Below are 19,014 nucleotides of genomic sequence, written 5' to 3' on the forward strand. Positions count from 1 at the left end.
CTGGGAGTCCCCAAGGAATTCCCTTAATTGGCAGAGTTTTCCTCTCACTTCCTGTGTAGCGATGGGACAGGAAGTCAAGGGAAATCTCTGCAATGGGACACAGATGGCAAAAACGGGTTTATAACATTCACTCGCTCTGTTCAAAATTGAAATAACGTTTTGCCTATAGTTCTGCTTTAATATTTGTTTTTTCACTGACATCTTTTTCCCTCTAATTGGAACCTCCAAACATTTATATATAGATTTTTTTATTCGAACACCCTAGAGAATAAAATGGCGGTCGTTGCAATACTTTCTGTCACACCGTATTTGCGCAGCGGTCTTACAAGCACACTTTTTTTGGGGGAAAAATACACTTTTTTTTTATTAAAAAATAAGACAACGGTAAAGTTAGCACAATTTTTTTTTTTTATATTGTGAAAGATGATGTTATGCCGAGTAAATTAACCACTTAAGCCCCGGACCTTTAGGCAGCTAAATGCCCAGGCCAGGTTTTGCGATTCGGCACTGCGTCGCTTTAACAGACAATTGCGCGGTCGTGCGACGTGGCTCCCAAACAAAATTGGCGTCCTTTTCCCCCCCACAAATAGAGCTTTCTTTTGGTGGTATTTGATCACCTCTGCGGTTTTTATTTTTTGCGCTATAAACAAAAATAGAGCAACAATTTTGAAAAAAATGCAATATTTTTTACTTTTTGCTATAATAAATATCCCCCAAAAACATATATACATTTTTTCTCCTCAGTTTAGGCCGATACGTATTCTTCTACCTATTTTTGGTAAAAAAATCGCAATAAGCGTTTATCGATTGGTTTGCGCAAAATGTATAGCGTTTACAAAATGGGGGATATTTTTATTGCATTTTTATACATTTTCGTGACTGCGACGTTATGGCGGACACTTCGGACAATTTTGACACATTTTTGGGACCATTGTCATTTTCACAGCAACAAATGCATTTAAATTGCATTGTTTATTGTGAAAATGACAGTTGCAGTTTGGGAGTTAACCACAGGTGGCGCTGTAGGAGTTAGTGTTCACCTAGTGTGTGTTTACAACAGTAGGGGGGTGTGGCTGTAGGTCTGATGTCATCGATTATGTCTCCCCTATAAAGGGGATGACACGATCGATGCGCCGCCACAGTAAAGCACGGGGAAGCCGTGTTTACATACGGCTCTCCCCGTTCTTCAGCTCCGGGGAGCGGCTATAAACGAATAGCCGCGCCGTCGTCCCGGATCGCTCCCCGAGGGAATCCGCACGCAGCGGGGGGGGTCCCGATCGGACCCCTGACCCGCGCAAAGGCAAGGACGTATATATACGCCCATCTGCCTGTCCGTGCCATTTTGCGGACGTAAATAGTCGTGCTGCGGGCGTTAAGCGGTTAATACCCAACATGTCACGCTTCAAAATTGCGTCCGCTCGTGGAATGGCGACAAACTTTTTTACCCTTTAAAATCTCCATAGGCGACGTTTAAAAAATTCTACAGGTTGCATGTTTTGAGTTACAGAGGTCTTGGGCTAGAATTATTGCTCTCGCTCTACCAACCGCGGCGATACCTCACATGTGTGGTTTGAATACTGTTTACATATGCGGGCACTACTCTTGTATGCGTTCGCTTGGCGGGACGGGGTGCATTTTTTGGCTCCTAACTTTTTTAGCTGGCTCCTAGATTCCAAGCAAATTTGTCAAACCCTGTGTTGGATGCATCTTCCCCTGACTTCAATATTCCATCTTCTCATGGTTTTGACTGCTTTTAAAAAAGCTGAAAGCAGTTTTCTAACACGATCCTTTTTATTTTATTTTTTATTCCTTCCATAAATGAATTGAATAACAATTCTCAGAAACACATGACATGCCATCAGCCTTTTTCAACGATAGAATCATTATGCCTTTAGGGGTGTTTTGACGTCAGAGAACGGTCATAGTCAACATTTGACCATCCTAAAGTGTCCTTGAGGCTGAATTTGGCCATAAGGAATTCTCGAGTCACAAGAGCGTTCCTTTATACGGTTATGCATGGAAGAGGGGTGGGAACTGTGTGCCGACTGTATAGTTTGCTTCACTTTATGATTGCACTTTGTTTTTTAATCAATCAAACCTTTGTCAAGAACAAGCATTTACATGCATAGCAATGCAGCTCAATAAACTCTGAATTTGGCCCCTTTCATGTGGGCATTGTTGGTGCAGGAAAAACAGGTGGTTGAGGTGCATTTTTAAGGTTGAACATTTTTTTTTTTTCCCGTATATGATGATTTCAAATTTTACAAGAAGGAAAAAGACTGCCACTTATTACTGCGTAACAGAGACAAATGGCAAAGTGAGTACAGACATTTGGTAGGTACATTCGGTGAAAAAGGTGGCCAAAAACCAAATCTCACTGAAGACCAAACTGCATAAAATGAGCTCATGCATTGTTGTTCTACCGGGTATATGACATGGTCATAATTGGCAATATAAGGGTCATGAGGAAGTAGGTGTGCCTCAGGTGCCTGTCACAACTCGGCAGTGGCTGCTGGATGGCCCTATGCACGTTGTCACAGCCGGGAGGCAAAACATGTAATGCATTTTGCATTCAGTGGGTGATGCTGCTTGCCCACATGCCCCAATGAAGTGAACATTGCAGCAACCCTTTTACACAGATGTATGGGATTTAGCATATCGCCTCTGGGTTGGCTGCTACTGACAGTGATCCACCACACATTGCAAGTCAGCAACATTGTGAAAGTGGTCTTGTCTGCAGGGATTGGCTTTAAAGATGAAAGTGACTGGCCTCAGGTGATGCACAAAGATGAAACAAATCCTCCCACACAAGTTGTGTCTGTTTATCTGCAGTCTTCTCTACATCTGCTCAAAGTCCAGAATAATAAAGATTGTCTAAGCCATAAAAAAGAGTTCCACACCCTGCAAAACTCAGTGAGGAGAGCTGATCTGATTGGAGGGAAGGGACCCCCCCCCCCCCCCGTCTTCACACAGTAACAGAGCTGAGGCTGTCAATCTGCTGAAGGTCCCTCCTCTGTCCCTTTTTTTTTTTTTCCTCTTGGTGTCAGGGAAAACTTGTCAGAAGTGAACAAAGCAGAAGACATAAATGACGCTTGAATTGAAGTACACACTATAGAAGGATATGCTTTGTTCATATTTCATATCAAGTGGTTCTATGCATGAAAGTAAAAAAAAAAACATTCAGTATGCAGCCCCCCCCCCCCCCCCCCGTCTCCTGATTGGCTGAGATGCAGCAACAGGAGCCATTAGTCAGAGGTGGGGCTTAGCCATGCTCTCTGTGACTTATGGACGCAAAGAGCTGGTTCAGGAGTGGGCACAGACGGTTCTGTGGGGGCACGCAGCAAGGGGGAGGGGCCCAGAGCGGACATGAGAAGAGGAGGAACTGGGCTGCTCTGTGCAAAACCACTGCACAGAGCGGGTAAGTAGTTTTACAAGTTTTTTTTTCCTTTTACAATCGCTTTTAAGTTAAAAGGGGGCATGAAAAAGTATAGGTAGCTAGGAATCTTAAGACGTGGACCTTCAGCAATGACGGCAGGCTTAAAATACCTTTTTCTGTATTTTGTGGGCTCACTCTTACACTTCAGCCAATGGTCACTACTAAGAAAAAGAAAACCTAATGGAGTCTGTACATGGTGCTTTGATTCATGTCATAGATCTGATGAGGGATAAAGACCAATAGAAATCTAATTTAGATGTCACATAGAGTGACAGCAGTGCAGCTATGAAGAGCATGGCTATAAATCATTGGGAAGAAATGGTAGACAGTCAGGGCAGTCATTTCTTAAAGTGCACTTGCTGCATTTTTCCAGTCTAACACATTAGACGCCATCGTCCAATATCAAGAATGTTTGCACAGTCCTATGTTTAATGGACAGTTTTTTTTTTGTTTTTTTCAATGGATAAAAAAAATGCTAAACGCTGTTTTTTTTTGTGTGTTTTTTTTTTTTTTTCGCCGAAAAACTGCACTTTAAACGCAAATTTCGGGCGTTCAGAGAAAAGCCAATAAACTCCAAAGCTGGGCACATAGGCTAACATAGAGTTCAGTTTATGGGCTTTTTTTTAAAAAAAAAAGCCCAAAACGCCAATAAACTGCAGTTTATCAGCTTCAGTGTGCATGGAGCCTTAGGGTTTTCCATGGGGTGTGATGATCATAGCAAGAAATGGTCATGGAGAGAATGATTTTTCAGCATGCTGGCAATCCCTAACATATTTTCCAAATTCTACATCTAATATCCTGTGGTAACATGCTTGTTTTATATCCAGGCACATCTGCATGATTGTGGCTTCCTTTTCTACAAAGGACATATAATCGCACATAGGTTGGACTTGATGGAATTGCGTCTTTTTTCAACCTCACCTACTATGTAACATATGTCTGACGGTACTTGTTTCAGGACATTGTTGGGCCGTTGTGTACACTTCTGCAAGTTGTGCAAGGCTTTGTTTTTAAAGCATTTTTGTGGCTTATTGCAGCTCCCCTCATGAGGAATGTCATCCTCTGAGGGCTGAAGGAAGAGCTTTCTATCACATTATTCCTCTGTCAGTGCGGGCGAAATGAGGGTGGGTTTTATTGGTTAAGCATGATTGCGCTGCTAGAGGAATCCCACTGAGCAAGTTATACAGGGTCATCCTAAACAAAAACACATTTGTTCATTGCCTTTTTTTTTTTATTTTTCTTCATTAACATCTGTGTGTCTCAAGCTGTCATTTAAAACCTGGCCTTTTTTAACTGTTTGCAGCAAATAAATAGACAAGGTACATTAGGAAATGGAAACGTGAAATGAAGCCACACAAATGTGGTCACTTATGAGGTCAAGTGCTAGCGTTTCCTGGATCCATATCAAGTGCATGGTCTTCACATTTCTTCCTTTTTTTTTTTTTTTAAGCACTCAAAAGCAAACCGGTAATTTTCTCAAATCCACATTTGCACTGGCACTCCCATTATTATGCTGTGATCAAAGCTAGCCATATACCACTGTATTTTTCATGGAATGCTGTAAATGTTCAACGCAAGTCGCACTAGCCACAGCCTTGCTCTAAGATTTTTCAGCATGTTAGGAGAACATGTAGGTGATGCAATCAGGACCAGGACAATTCATTGGCAAAAGGATCACCAAAAAGTGTGAGAAAATACTCTACTGCTTCCATAGTGGTATATACGATATCTCCTATAGTGATACAGTATGTTTACTATATCTCCTGCAGTACTAGATCTCCTATGGTGATATATATACTATATCTCCTATAGTGATACAGTATGTTTACTATATCTCCTGCAGTACTAGATCTCCTATAGTGATATATATACTATATCTCCTATAGTGATACAGTATGTTTACTATATCTCCTGCAGTACTATGTCTCCTATAGTGATATATATATATATATATATATATATATATATACTATATCTCCTATAGTGATATGTATACTAGATCTCCTATAGTGATATATATATACACTATATCTCCTGCAGTACTATGTCTCCTATAGTGATATATATATATATATACTATATCTCCTATAGTGATATGTATACTAGATCTCCTATAGTGATATATATATATACTATATCTCCTATAGTGATACAGTATGTTTACTATATCTCCTGCAGTACTATGTCTCCTATAGTGATATAGTACTGCAGGAGATATAGTATATATATATCACTATAGGAGACATAGTACTGCAGGAGATATAGTAAACATACTGTATCACTATAGGAGATATAGTATATATATCACTATAGGAGATCTAGTATATATATCACTATAGGAGATCTAGTATACATATCACTATAGGAGATCTAGTACTGCAGGAGATCTAGTATATATATATCTCCTATAGTGATATGTACTGTATGCTAGATCTCCTATAGTGATATGTATACTATATCTCCTGCAGTACTAGATCTCCTATAGTGATATGTATACTATATCTCCTGTTCCTGGTTGAGCAATGTGTCACTCTCTCACTGACAAACACTGAGGAAAGAATGCCTCATTCATCAAGCCAGTGAGGAAGCAACCCCATGGAAGCAGATGAGTATTTCTAAGCCTTGTGACGTTATGCTGTCCCTGGAAAGATGTTTAGGCCTAGTACACACGGGCCAAATGCCGGCTGCCATCGGCCAGTTCAATAAAACGATGGTTGGTTGAGAGTGATGACCGGAGTGTTCTGACGCAGTGTTCAGAACATCATAGAACAGCAGGGGAGATCGCTGTACTAATCAGGGCTGTGGAGTCGGAGTCGAGGAGTCGGGGGAAATTTTGGGTACCTGGAGTCGGAGTCGGCAAACAATGCACCGACTCCGACTCCGACTCCTACAAAATTTAGATTGGAATTAAAAAAAAAAAAAAGCAAGTTTAAATGTCCCAATTCACAAAAAGTTATAATTGACTTCTCTACTGTAAGAATAAAGACCAATGCATGCAGTGCCTCACCTAACCGCAAAACGAACACGTTAAGTGACCGTGAAGAAGCATGCTTTTCATGTGCTTTACTATATGGCACGCAACGCACAATTAGGAGCTGCAATACTTATACTTTCCATAGTGTTGTGTTCTGCTTTTACAGGGAACGCATGTTAGAGAACCAGTAAGTGTCCAAATAAAAAAATTCCAACAGGAGTTTTATAAAGCACTAAAAGAAGTTGAAAAGTATGATCGCTCATCAAAACTTACTGTTGAAGAAGCCATCCTTGTTTATCCAGAGATCGTTAGTGATGTGGCCAGAATAGTTACTGCAATGCCACCCACCCAAGTCAGTGTCGAAAGATTATTTTCAGCCCTAAAAATAATAAAGTCTGACTTAAGAGCCTCTATGAAAGAGGATCTGGCAGAGGCAATTCTCTTCCTTAGAACTCTACATTGAATTGATTTGCATTTGCTAAGCCTAGAACTACATTTCAAGATTAATATAAACCATTTCTAGGTTTTACAGATTTTGTTTTTGGTTCATTATAGATAAGCTTTGTTTTTGTTCTAAAACAACCAAATAATGTGGTTTGTATTTTTGAACTGGTAAAGATCCTGTTCCTGATGTTTATGCCTGCTGCTACTATCCAGCCACTTGATTGTTTTCATTGTGTTTGTCTTTTGCTTAAACTGTGCAATACAGTAGACTGTTGGCTTCCCAGCCAGTAGTCCTGTGGTAGGTTGCGTTTCTTTCCCTCAAGGAATGTATAAAATACATTCGCATATTAATACAGAGGAGTCGAGTCGGAGTCGGAAGTACATAAAACTGAGGAGTCGGAACATTTATCTACCGACTCCACAGCCCTGGTACTAATATCGCATAGTACAGCGGCTCCGACCTGAGCTGCCAGTTTTCAACCCGCTGGGTTGAACGAAAGGAAAAAAAACTAGTGATGTGTAGTAGGCTTTAATAAGAATGCTTTCATGCCCCTTTCACACCGGGTGGACTCCATTTTAATCAGCAGGTGATCTGTCCGCTGCTCGGAGCAAAGCGAGCAGATGAGCCATCCGTGTCTGCTCAGTTTATGCAGAGCGGACATTGACAGAGCCCACTCTGTTCTACGGATGGCTGGAAGTAAATGGACTCTGCTGTCCATTTACACCCAACTGTTTGCTCCACTCCGCTCTGCCTAGACGGAAGGGGACAGATTCCCTTTAGTTTTTTTTCCCGGATTGGATTTAAGGTAGGTAGGTGTAAATGGACACCCGTCTGTTTACACCCGCCAGTCCTTAAAGGTGACTGGAGGGTCTGATCAGGTCCACCTGAAAAACTGACAGGCAGACCTGATTGGACCCTTCATTTGAAAGGGGCCTAAAGCTAACATTAATAGGAAGAGTGATACTCTCAACTAGTGCTCAAATACTATCTATGGGACAGGCAGGTCTCGTACAGCTTTGTATAATAAACCATTCTTTAATAACATTTTCAATATTAAATGCAGTAACGCATACCAAGCAATCAGAATTTTATACCCAGATCAATACAGGATGGGTTTTGATAGGTAGGCCATGGTTTACTCTACTGAAGAATTGACATCAAAGAATTTAGGATGAATAATTAAGCTGGCCATAGAAGGATGGATGGTTCAGCAGGGACCAGATGACTTTTGATACATGTGGTCATTCCCACTCAACAGAAATCAATCTTACAATCGGCTTCCGTCAAATGGGAATATTGGACGACTTTTGTTCATTAAGGGCTGCAGCCACTGATCAGTGTATTCTGACAACAGAGGAGTTCCCGCTGTGAGAATACAATGGCACAGAGGGTAGGATTCTTCTATCCACCTCGCTTCTATGGATGAGGGAATCAGTTGAGTCATCTGTGGCCAGCCTTACTAGAGCTGTACCATTATCTTATCCCAACACTGGCTGTAGCCCATAAGGCAGGCCATTCTTGGTTTGAATCTGAGGTTTCAAACCGCATATGGGCAGGCTGAATGATCAACTTGGTACAATCGATCAACTTGGGTACAACCAGCATGCTGGGTTTTTCCTGCGATTATCGCTAATAGCTGCTATAGTGCTAGCAATAATCACGGTCTTGGGGGAATTCCTCTTGTTGGGCCATTGTCTTCTTTCAGTGGGTCATGAGAGATTCCCGCATTAACGCTGTCTGTGTTAATGAGGGGATCGAACAAATTTCTTTCCTGCTACCCATGGTTGAAATTTGCTCCGTGTATGGTCGACCTAAATGGTGATTTAACATGGTATTGGTTTTCAGACAGTCATATCATAAACAAACATAAATACTAATGTAATGGAGACTGTTGACATACCTCCAATGCTTCCCTTATCAGTGGATTTGTTTTGCTCCAAGAATCCTGCTCTCTAGCTCCCTTGTCACCCTCTCCCATGTTCACCTCCAGGACTTTTCCCAAGCCTCTCCCATTCAATGGAACTCCCTACCCCATTCTGTCCGGCTATCTCCAACTTAGTCAACGTTTAGGTGATCCCTGAAAACGCATCTCTGCAGAGAAGCCTATCTCGCCTCCACCTATTTACTGTATTTCCACTATCTCCATCAGCTCATTTGCTTCATTTGACTCTACCTTTTTAGATTGTAAGCTCTAAAGAGCAGGGTCCTCTGATTTCTCCTGTATTGAATTGTATTGTAACTGTACTGTCTGCCCATATGTTGTAAAGCTCTGCACAAACTGTTGGCGCTATATAAATCCTGTATAATAATAATTGAATGGGGTGTCTGGTTTCCCCAAACATAAAGTTCAACATAAGTTCCACCCAAAATAACCTGGATCACATGATTGTCGTTGCATATATATATATATACTACTTAAACTGAAGTTTCAATGCTAAACACCTTTTACTTTTGCAGGTATAGAATATTTTTTTTTCTTTCAGTGTGGGAAAATACGTTCTTTCAGTTGAAGAAAATACTTGCTGCCATGCATTCTTGTCTGTAGTCATTTTGGTGCAGTCAAGTTAGAATCTTTAGGCCAGATCCATAAAATAATGGCATTATTTGGACTCTACATGACCTTTTTATAAAATAAAGGAATTAAAAAAATAATTTTATAGGCCAGGGTCGGCTATCTACCCACTACACTACCCTTCTGCACTCTGTAGTACTGTTACTTCTGACCCTGCACACTGTGTTACATTTTTATGAATTCTGTGTTCCTTACTCCCAACCCCTGCACTTTGTGTTACATACCACTGGCCTCTGAAATCTTCATTGCCTTGATTGACCCCTGCACTCTGTTGCATACTACTGACCCCAAACTCTGCATTACATACTGCCTGCACCCTGCCATACCGGCTTCTACTTTAAGGCCCACTAGGCATCTGTGCCAGATCTTGTGCATGTGCCCGGAAACTGGCAAAGCTTGTGATTGGTTTAGCTTTAGCTGTTGCTAAGAAACATTAGGTGCGCAGGAAGTAAGTTGATGTCATCAGTGTCTTCTGTGAACTACCTGAAAGGCACTGGTGAGGTATTAAGGCAGCTGAGGGGCACCAAGTATTGTCACCAATGGCTGAAGAAAAGCAGAAGAGACATAAATGTTAGTGGATTTATTTGAGGGGAAAAAAAAGCTTTTAGTAACGATTGTAAAAATTCAGATGCAAATTTACTTTTTACTACGAAGGGGGGGAAAGGTCCAGTCAAAGAAAAAGTGATCTCTGATCTCTTCCACATAGTCCAGGTAGATCTCCACCTCTCCTCCAGGGTTGCCTGCCTATGCTTTTGTTATTTGACCTGTAGCATCCAATTGTTTGTATACATTGTGTTCCTGACTTTCCCATAGACCAGTTGCGTGCTTTGGTTGCATTTAACACAATTATTACCCCGAGAGCTATTGTTGTTTAATGTAACAGCTGGTCATGTGGACTAGACCTCCATGGCGTGGCCTCGTTTTTCATCTGTAGCCCTTATTAATGCTATAAAGCAGATGCTTCGGGCTCATTTCACCATGCCTTGGGTGATTTGTTGCTGCCATTTAAAAAAAAATAGCAGCAGATGTCTTTTGTTGCTTAAATGAGCACAATAATCAAAGAACGTAGCAATACAGAACAGTGAAAACAGACAAGCAAACACATTAGTACAGATTTGAAATGCAGGGGAAAGCAAGCATAACATTTTTATTTTTTTCAATTACTGATCATTGTAATAGGCATCTATTGATTTTACAGCATTGTTCCAAATGTAGGAAAATGCTACACATCAGTAATGTCTTGGTAACAGGCTCATTTAATAAAGTGGCACAAAGTGCAGTGACACAAGGTAACCAATCAGATTTCACTCTACATGTTTGCTGACCTTGGTTACGTTGCACCGTACATTTATTCAATGAAACTTACTCAAGCAAATTAAGACCACTGTTGCCAAGATCATCTTTTTTTAAATGCCGAATCTACCGTATTTATCGCGGTATAACGCGCTCTGGCGTATACCGCGCACCCCCAAAGTGGCCCCCAATCCTGTGGGAAAAAAAGTTTTTTTGTTGTTTTGTACTTACAGTTTTGATGTCTTGCGCGGCGTCCATCTGCGGCCTCGTCGGGTGTCCTCTTCGGCGGGTCGGGCGTCCATCTTCGGCGGGTCGGGCGTCCATCTTCGGCGGGTCCGGTGTCCATCTTCGGCGGGTCCGGCGTCCTTCGGCGGCGTCCTCCCGCTCGTTTCCCGCCACGACTTTGAATACTGCGCCCGCATATAGCGAGCGCAGTACACTCGTGAATCTTCGGGCAGGCTCGGGCGCCTCTCGCACTGACGTCCTGTACGCTCAGGACGTCAGGACGTCAGTACGAGAGGCGCCGAGACTGGCCGAAGATTCACGAGTGTACTGCGCTCGCTATATGCGGGCGCAGTATTCAAACTCATGGCGGGAAATCGGGTATCGGCGTATACTGCGCACCCACGATTTTGCCCTGATTTTCAGGGCAAAATAGTGCGCGGTATACGCCGATAAATACGGTATATATTATGTGTGTGTGATATATATATATATATATATATATATATATATATATATATATATATATATATATATATATATATATATATATATATATATATATATATATATATATATATATATATATATATATATATATATATATATATATATTTTTTTTATTTATATATTAATTTTAGTGTGTTTATTTTTATACATACATACATACATACATACATAGTAAAACCTTGGTTTGCGAGCATAATTAGTTCCAGAAACATGCTTGTAATCCAAAGCACTTGTATATGAAAGCAAATATCCCCATAAGAAATGATGGAAACTCAAATGATTCGTTCCACAACCATTTATTCATAAGTCCTTCAGTTTATAGTGCATATAAAAAGATTATAGCAATGTGACAGGTTGTGTAAACATAAAATGTCCATCCACAAATGGCAGCCTTCACAAGAGGACTGGAAGCAAAATCCAGCAGGAGCTACAGAGTGTAAAGGAGAAGAGAGGAGCCTCTAAGTGTAGCAATCTGGTTACATTTAATGAAGGTGCAACATTTAGCAACTCACATGGTTGATGATTAAAAGAGGCACATCTTAGTATGCAGCCATCCGGGGTAAAGCTGTTCACATAGACCATTCTCCGTACCTCCTGCTTTCATTGCTACATTTAGAGGTGCCACTCTTCTATTTTCTACTCCGTTGTGACATGACGCTACTCTAATATCAAGGCGTTGCTTGTATATCAAGTCAAAATGTATTAAAAAAGAAAAAATGTCTTGTCTTGCAAAATGCTCTCAAACCAAGGTTTTACTGTATGTGTGTGTGTGTGTGTGTGTGTGTGTGTATAATATATATATATAATTTTATACACACACAGTGAGGAAAATTATTTGATCCCTTGCAGATTTTGTAAGTTTGCCCATTTACAAGGAAATTAAAGGTCTATAATATTTTTATCATGGGTGTATTTTAAGTGATGGAGACAGAATATCTACCAAAAAACACATAAAACAAATGTTATAAATTTGAGTTGGTATTTCAGTGAGTAAAATAAGAATTTGATCAAAAATCTCTCCTGGAATGTGTGCAAACCTGGTCACCAACTACAAGAACAATTTTGCCCCTGTGCTTGCCAACAAGGGTTTCTCCACCAAGTACAAAGTCATGAATTTGCGCCCACTGGCCACGGTGCAGCCCCCCTTAGGTCTGAAGGACAGTAAACTGGCCCTTTGTTTTAAAAGTTTGCAGACTCTTAATTTCTTAAAGTGGTTGTAAACCCACTTTTTGTACCTTTACCTACAGGTAAGCCTATAAAAAGGCTTACCTGTAGGTAAGGAGAATATCTCCTAAACCTGCACGGTTTAGGAGATATTCCCCTCGCAATGCGCCGCTGCGCATGCGCAGGGGGGATCTACGGCAAAAGGACCGGCAGCCGCCGGACCTTGCCGAGTTTTAAATCTCCCGCGCGCACGGCGATACCCGGAAGACACGCCGAGGCAAGATGAAATCTCGCTCAGCGTGAACCAGGTAAGTGCTACGCACCTCGTTCCGAGGTAAGTATTTCATAATGAGCTAATATGCGGTGCATATTAGCTCATTATGACTTTTCCCTTACAGGAGGGGAAAAAAAATAAAAAAATTTCATGCGGGTTTACAACCGCTTTAAGTCTGAAAATGTATAAAATCTGCAGGGGATCAAATAGTTATTTTGCCCACTGTATATATACAAAGCACACTATATTGTCAAAAGTATTGGGACACCTGCCTTTACTCGCACATTCAATTTAATTGCATCCCAGTCTTAGTCCGTAGGTTTTACTATTGAGTTGGCCCACCCTTTGCAGCTATAACCGCTTCAACTCTTCTGGGAAGGCTGCCCACAAGGTTTAGGGGAAGCTTAGGCCTGCAGAAGGCCGCAAAGCCGCAGCCTCAATTACCGGCCAGCACGGCCCGACATGATCACGTGGCGGGGGAGGTGGGGGCGCACGGAGACACAGGATACTCCATCTTGTGTCTCCGTGTGCCCCCACCTCCCCCGCCGTGCCAGCCGGTAATTGAGGCGGGGGCCTTCTGCAGGCCAAAGCTTCCTTCTGTGATCTGGTGCCATCTTATGGTGGCTGTTGGCATGACAAGTAAACCAGCAATTCTAATGGAGCTTCCCCAGTGTTTTCACTGCCATCTCCTTCCCTCTAATAAGCGCCCCCAAACATTATATATATATTTTTTTCGAACACCCTAGAGAATAAAATGGTGGTCGTTGCAATGCTTTCTGTCACACCGTATTTGCGCAGTGGTCTTACAAGCAGACTTTTTTTAATTAAAAAATAAGACACCAGTTAAGTTAAGCCCAATTTTTTTTATATTGTGAAAGATAATGTTACGCCGAGTAAATTGATACCCAACACGTCACGCTTCAAAATTGCATCCGCTCGTGGAATGGCGAAAAACTTTTTTACCCTTTAAAATCTCCATAGGTAACGTTTAAAAAAATTCTACAGGTTGCATGTTTTGAGTTAGAGGAGGTCTAGGGGTAGAATTTATTGCTCTCGCTCTACCAATTGCGGCGATACCTCACGTGTGGTTTGAATACCGTTTACATATGCGGGCACTACTTGCGTATATGCGTTCGTTTCTGCGCGTGAGCTCGGCGGAACGGGGCGTGTTTTGTGGCTCCTAAATTATTTAGCTGGCTCCTAGATTCCAAGCAAATTTGTCAAACCCTGGTCTATGGGAATGTTTGAGCATTCTTCCAGAAGTGCATTTGTGAGCTCAAGCACTGATGTGGATAAGGCCTGACTCGCAGTCTCTGCTCTTAATCGTCCCAAAGGTATTTTATCAAGTTGTGCAGGCCAGTGAAGTTCCTCCACCCCAAACTGGATCATCCATGTTTTTATGCACCTTGCTTTGTGTACTGGTGCGCAGTCATGTTGGAACAGGAAGGGGCCATGCTCAAACTGTTCCCACAAATTTGGGGGCATGGAATTGTTCAAAATGTCTTGGTATGCTGATGCCTTAAGAGTTCCTTTCACTGGAACTAAGGGTTCAAGCCCAACCCCTGAAAGACAACCCCACACCATCATTTCCCCTCCACCAAATGATTTGGACAAGTACCAGGCCTTCTCATCCACATCAGTGCCTGATCTTATGAATGTGCTTCTGGTAGAATGGTAAAACATTCCCATAGACACACTCCTAATCCTTGTGGACAGCCTTCCCAGAAGAGTTGAAGCTGTTGTAGCTGCAAAGAGTGGGCCAAATCAATATTGAACCCTACGGACTAAGACTGGGATGCCATTACAGTTCATGTGCGTGTAAAGGCAGGTGTCTCAATACTTTTGACAAGTGTGTTATATAATATACTTTTTTGTGCATCGCACAATATTTTACTATGCATTATGTGCTACATCACACATGCAATATTGGGGTGCATGGTACAACACATCTACAATAAAAATGTGTTTTTGTGATTTTGCACACATTCTCACAGAGCACAGATGTGAACAATTGTAAAGATCAGGAATTCCTGCTTCTTTCTGAGCACACTTTGTGCTTCCTGGTCAGGGACTGAAATGATTGAAGCCAGAGACAGCCAGGCAGCTTTTCTTTCTGTACAGGTATCCTGTAGGGATGAGTTTAGAGGTGTGTGGATACTAGATCGCACCCACCTGAGTTATTCACGTCAGGAAGCTGTGACTGCAAACTGCCATTTATAAGCATCTGAGCCATTGCCTGCCCCCTAACTGCATGAATACAAGGAGCGGCTGCAGGGTGGAGAATGCTTTGCCTGCATATGATTGGCTGGCCACAGTGACCGTTTCCTGACGTGGGTTCCGTTTAGTATCCACACACGTCTGAGCTTATCCTTGGTCTCCTGTACACAAGTCGTATGGTGGCCATATATGCTTCAGTAAATAATCGCTTTCTTTTCCAATTGATCTCGTACAATATGAATAATCATTCTATAGTGGACAACCTGTATGATCAATATGCCACACGGAAGTGGATTTCAGTTGATGGTTAACATACAATCGTAAGTCACGATCATAAGTTACCCATCAACACATCATCTGTTGTCGCTGTAATCTCATCGTCGTGCAAAATATGATCATATCCATGGACAAAGTATCTCAGTGCTGCTGAGGTATGCAAAACGATTGATCATTTTCCACCCTGGTTGATCGACATTGTTTGATTGAAATGTGATCTAAATCGAGTGTAAATCAATCAAAACAGAGGTTATAGCTACTCGGCTTCTTTATGAATTCAGTCGTTTTAATCAAACCACACATCAATCAGATAATAAACTTAAAGGGTCACTAAAGGATTTTTTTTTTTTTTTTAAGCTAAATAGCTTCCTTTACCTTACTGCAGTCCTGGTTTCATGTCCTCATTGTTCGTTTTTGCTTTGATGTTGCTGTAATTCCCCTCTGTTTTGGACACTTCCTGGTTGTCTGTTTCCTGATCACCACAGTACTGGGAGATTTCTCTCTGTGGTGACTAATCAAGGAGGTGTGATTACTGTGTGTAAAATGAAACTGGATTGGTGCTGAGGAGTTTTAGACAAAGTATCACTGCCCTCTATTGGCTCTCTGTACATCAGAGAACCAGGAAACAACAGCAAAAACAAAACTAAACTGCAGGCACATTATATGATTGTTTTTTATCTATTTTTAATCATTTTTGAAAGGAATCAGTTCACTATTATGTCTCTATACCCAGTGTAAACAGTAATTTCAGCTAAAAAAATGTTTTCCTTTTTAGTGACCCTTTAAAGCGTATATGACCAGCATTAGTGCGAGTCGATTTTCTGCTGGGAGTGCTGCGGTCTAATGTTAAGAATACTGATCTAAGATACACGGCACTTTCCCACCTGCCAGGACTCTGCTAAATAATGCATATATTGGTGTCTGCTATCCGTTCTCTTAAGGGTATGATTGTCTGTAAAATAGTAAGTCACAATAAAAAGGGACAGGGGCTTTTTATATATTGAACACTGACCCACACAAGTCTTTCTTTTTGTTAATGGAATTGCAAAACTGGGCATCTTCATGTGACTTGAAGAATTATCACCTGGAAGTCCTGTCTAAAGACTATCATTTAGAAGTTTAAGGGGAAACTCCACTTTTGTAGGGAAAAAAATTGCAAATAAAGAAATAATATAGTGTATACAGTTGCAACACAAGTCATTTGTAATTTATTTTATTTCAGGTACTTCTATAGCAACGTCAATTTACGCAGTGCTTTACATATATATTGGACATTCACATCAGTCCCTATCCTCAAGGAGTTTACACTCTAAGGTCCCTAACTCATATTCATACATATAATAGGGCCAATTTGGACAAGATCCAATAAACCTACAAGCATGTCTTTGGGTGTGGGAGGAAACCGGAGGAAACCTACGCAGGCACAGGGAGAACATGCAAACTCCAGGCAGGTAGTGTCATGGTTGGGATTCGAACCAGCAATCGAATGTTCTTAATGACTTTTCCTTTTTAATCTGCAGCTCTGTAATTTTCTGAAAATACAATGCAATATGGCTACCTGGAGGTGTTCTGTACACAGAATGTGTACAGAACTCCCCCCCAGAAACATAATTTCCCACGTGTGTGATGGGCTCATCAATTTTCCCAGAAGTCTGCCTAAGATACAAGTCAGATTTCAGGCATTCCCTGCAACAAAAATTTAATTTTTGATGGGATACTTCCAATAGGAACCCATCTTGAGGGATGCAGACCCTGCAGATTTCCTCATTAGAGCTGTGCAGGTCATGCAGCTGATTGATAATTATGAAACCACTCCCATTTATATTCATTTTCCCACATGAATACAAACGCATAGGAATTTCTTCAGAATAACAAAAGGTGAGAATTGCAACAAAGTTTGTTCAAATCCTTGTAATGTACATACGGTAGATCACCCAGAGGAAAAGGTGTTTTTTTTTTTTTTTCTCAACAAAAATGGAGTTGCGCTTTTTAATAAAAAAAAATCTATAGTACTTAAAGTGATTTGTTATTTTTATAGGAAAAAAAAAACCGACTTTACAAACATGTTGTTCTTCCTCTGTTGCAGTTGATTTACACAGAGCAGCCCAGATACTCCTCCTCTCGGGTGTCTCTTCTGTGCTCCTGGCCCCTCCCTCCTGTCGAGTGCCCCCACAGCAAGCAGCTTGTTATGGGGCCACCCAAGCAGAGCTGCAGCTCTGTGTGTCCAGTCAGACGCAGCTGCGGTTCAACCCGTCCCCTCTTTCTCCTGAATGGCTAACTGACTTTGACAGCAGCGGGAGCCAATGGCGTGTGTAGTGCAGGCACAGCCCCATTGCAAGTGATAACATCTAAGCTTGGATTTGGGCTTTAACTTTGAATCTTCACAGTTGGGACCCTTTCACAGTTCAGGCATACTTGATCGGACCCTGCATTCTGCTCTGTGGAGCTGCGGATGCCAACTGACACATGTCTGATCCGATCTTGCCCGCAAAAAAAAACGGCCGTATGTTGGGCCTATTTTACATTCATTTGGCGGATCGGACAGCATTGGATGGAAACGGCAGTCCGTTTCCATCCGATTTCCCCATAGAGGTCTGTGTCCGTGTCTGCTCTGCACAGTTGAGCGGACACATACCTGTTATCGCTCTGCTCATCACCGCTGGACAGGTGGATAACGAGCAAGCGGATTCCATTTGACGGAGGCGCCTGTGTGAAAGACTAAGAAGCCTAATGGCCCGTACACACAATCCGAATATCCGACGCAAACGGTCGTCCGAAGAAGAATCGTACGATTTTCGGATCGTGTGTACACTACTTTCGAGAGTCGATCACGACGGTTCATCCGATTTATTATTAGATTGGACCGGAACGAAAATTTTCCTTGTACGATGTCAGATCATACAATTTTTTCGTTTTAGTCAGTATAGTTGTCGTCCGAAAATACAATACAAATACATTACAACACATGACAAGAATTTTCGTGACTTTCTTTTACCCTATTCAATCTCTACTTTTGCCTATTAAGCGGAAAAAGTTGTACGATCTGTCGTACAATATTCGGATCGTGTGTACGGGCCATCAGTCTGAATAACTTGGATCAGTATGACAGCCAGGGGATTAGCATTTTAGAAGCAGAGATTAACAGTATCCTCTATGCCAGGGATATGCAATTGGTGGACCTCCAGCTGTTGCAAAACTACAAGTCCCATCATGCCTCTGCCTCTGGGTGTCATGCTTGTGCTGTCAGTCTTGCTATGCCTCATGGGACTTGTAGTTCCTGCTCTATGCCATCTTATTACAGGTTTCTTTTAAAGTGGAACGTCAATCTCCATTCAATCAACATTGACTATTTTCAATCCTTATCCTGCTAGCATTAGTAAATAGATAGGATTTTTTTTTACTTTTTTTTTAGTTACTTCCTGTTTCCAGGCCTAGGTAAATGATGTCATACATCCCAGAAGAGGAGAAGGGGCTTTCTCAGTTGCGCACACCCTCTTTCCTGAGCTAAGGGCTGATGGATTCGAGGAAGTTACTGCTACATGAATCATCTACCCTTACTTAAAGAGGAGCTCCAATCTCCTGTGTAAAGATTAAAAGTCCGCAGTCACTCACCTGTCCCAGGATCCACTGA

The 19,014-nt window shown here is 41.6% G+C and overlaps 1 protein-coding gene across 3 annotated transcripts in view; it reads left to right on the forward strand.

Moving 5' to 3' along the window:
* Positions 1-19,014, forward strand: part of MOB3B (MOB kinase activator 3B) — a 107,880-nt gene that overhangs the window by 22,521 nt on the left and 66,345 nt on the right. The window lies entirely within an intron of this gene.

Source organism: Rana temporaria, chromosome 1, assembly GCF_905171775.1.
Source record: "Rana temporaria chromosome 1, aRanTem1.1, whole genome shotgun sequence".
Lineage (NCBI taxonomy): Eukaryota > Metazoa > Chordata > Amphibia > Anura > Ranidae > Rana > Rana temporaria.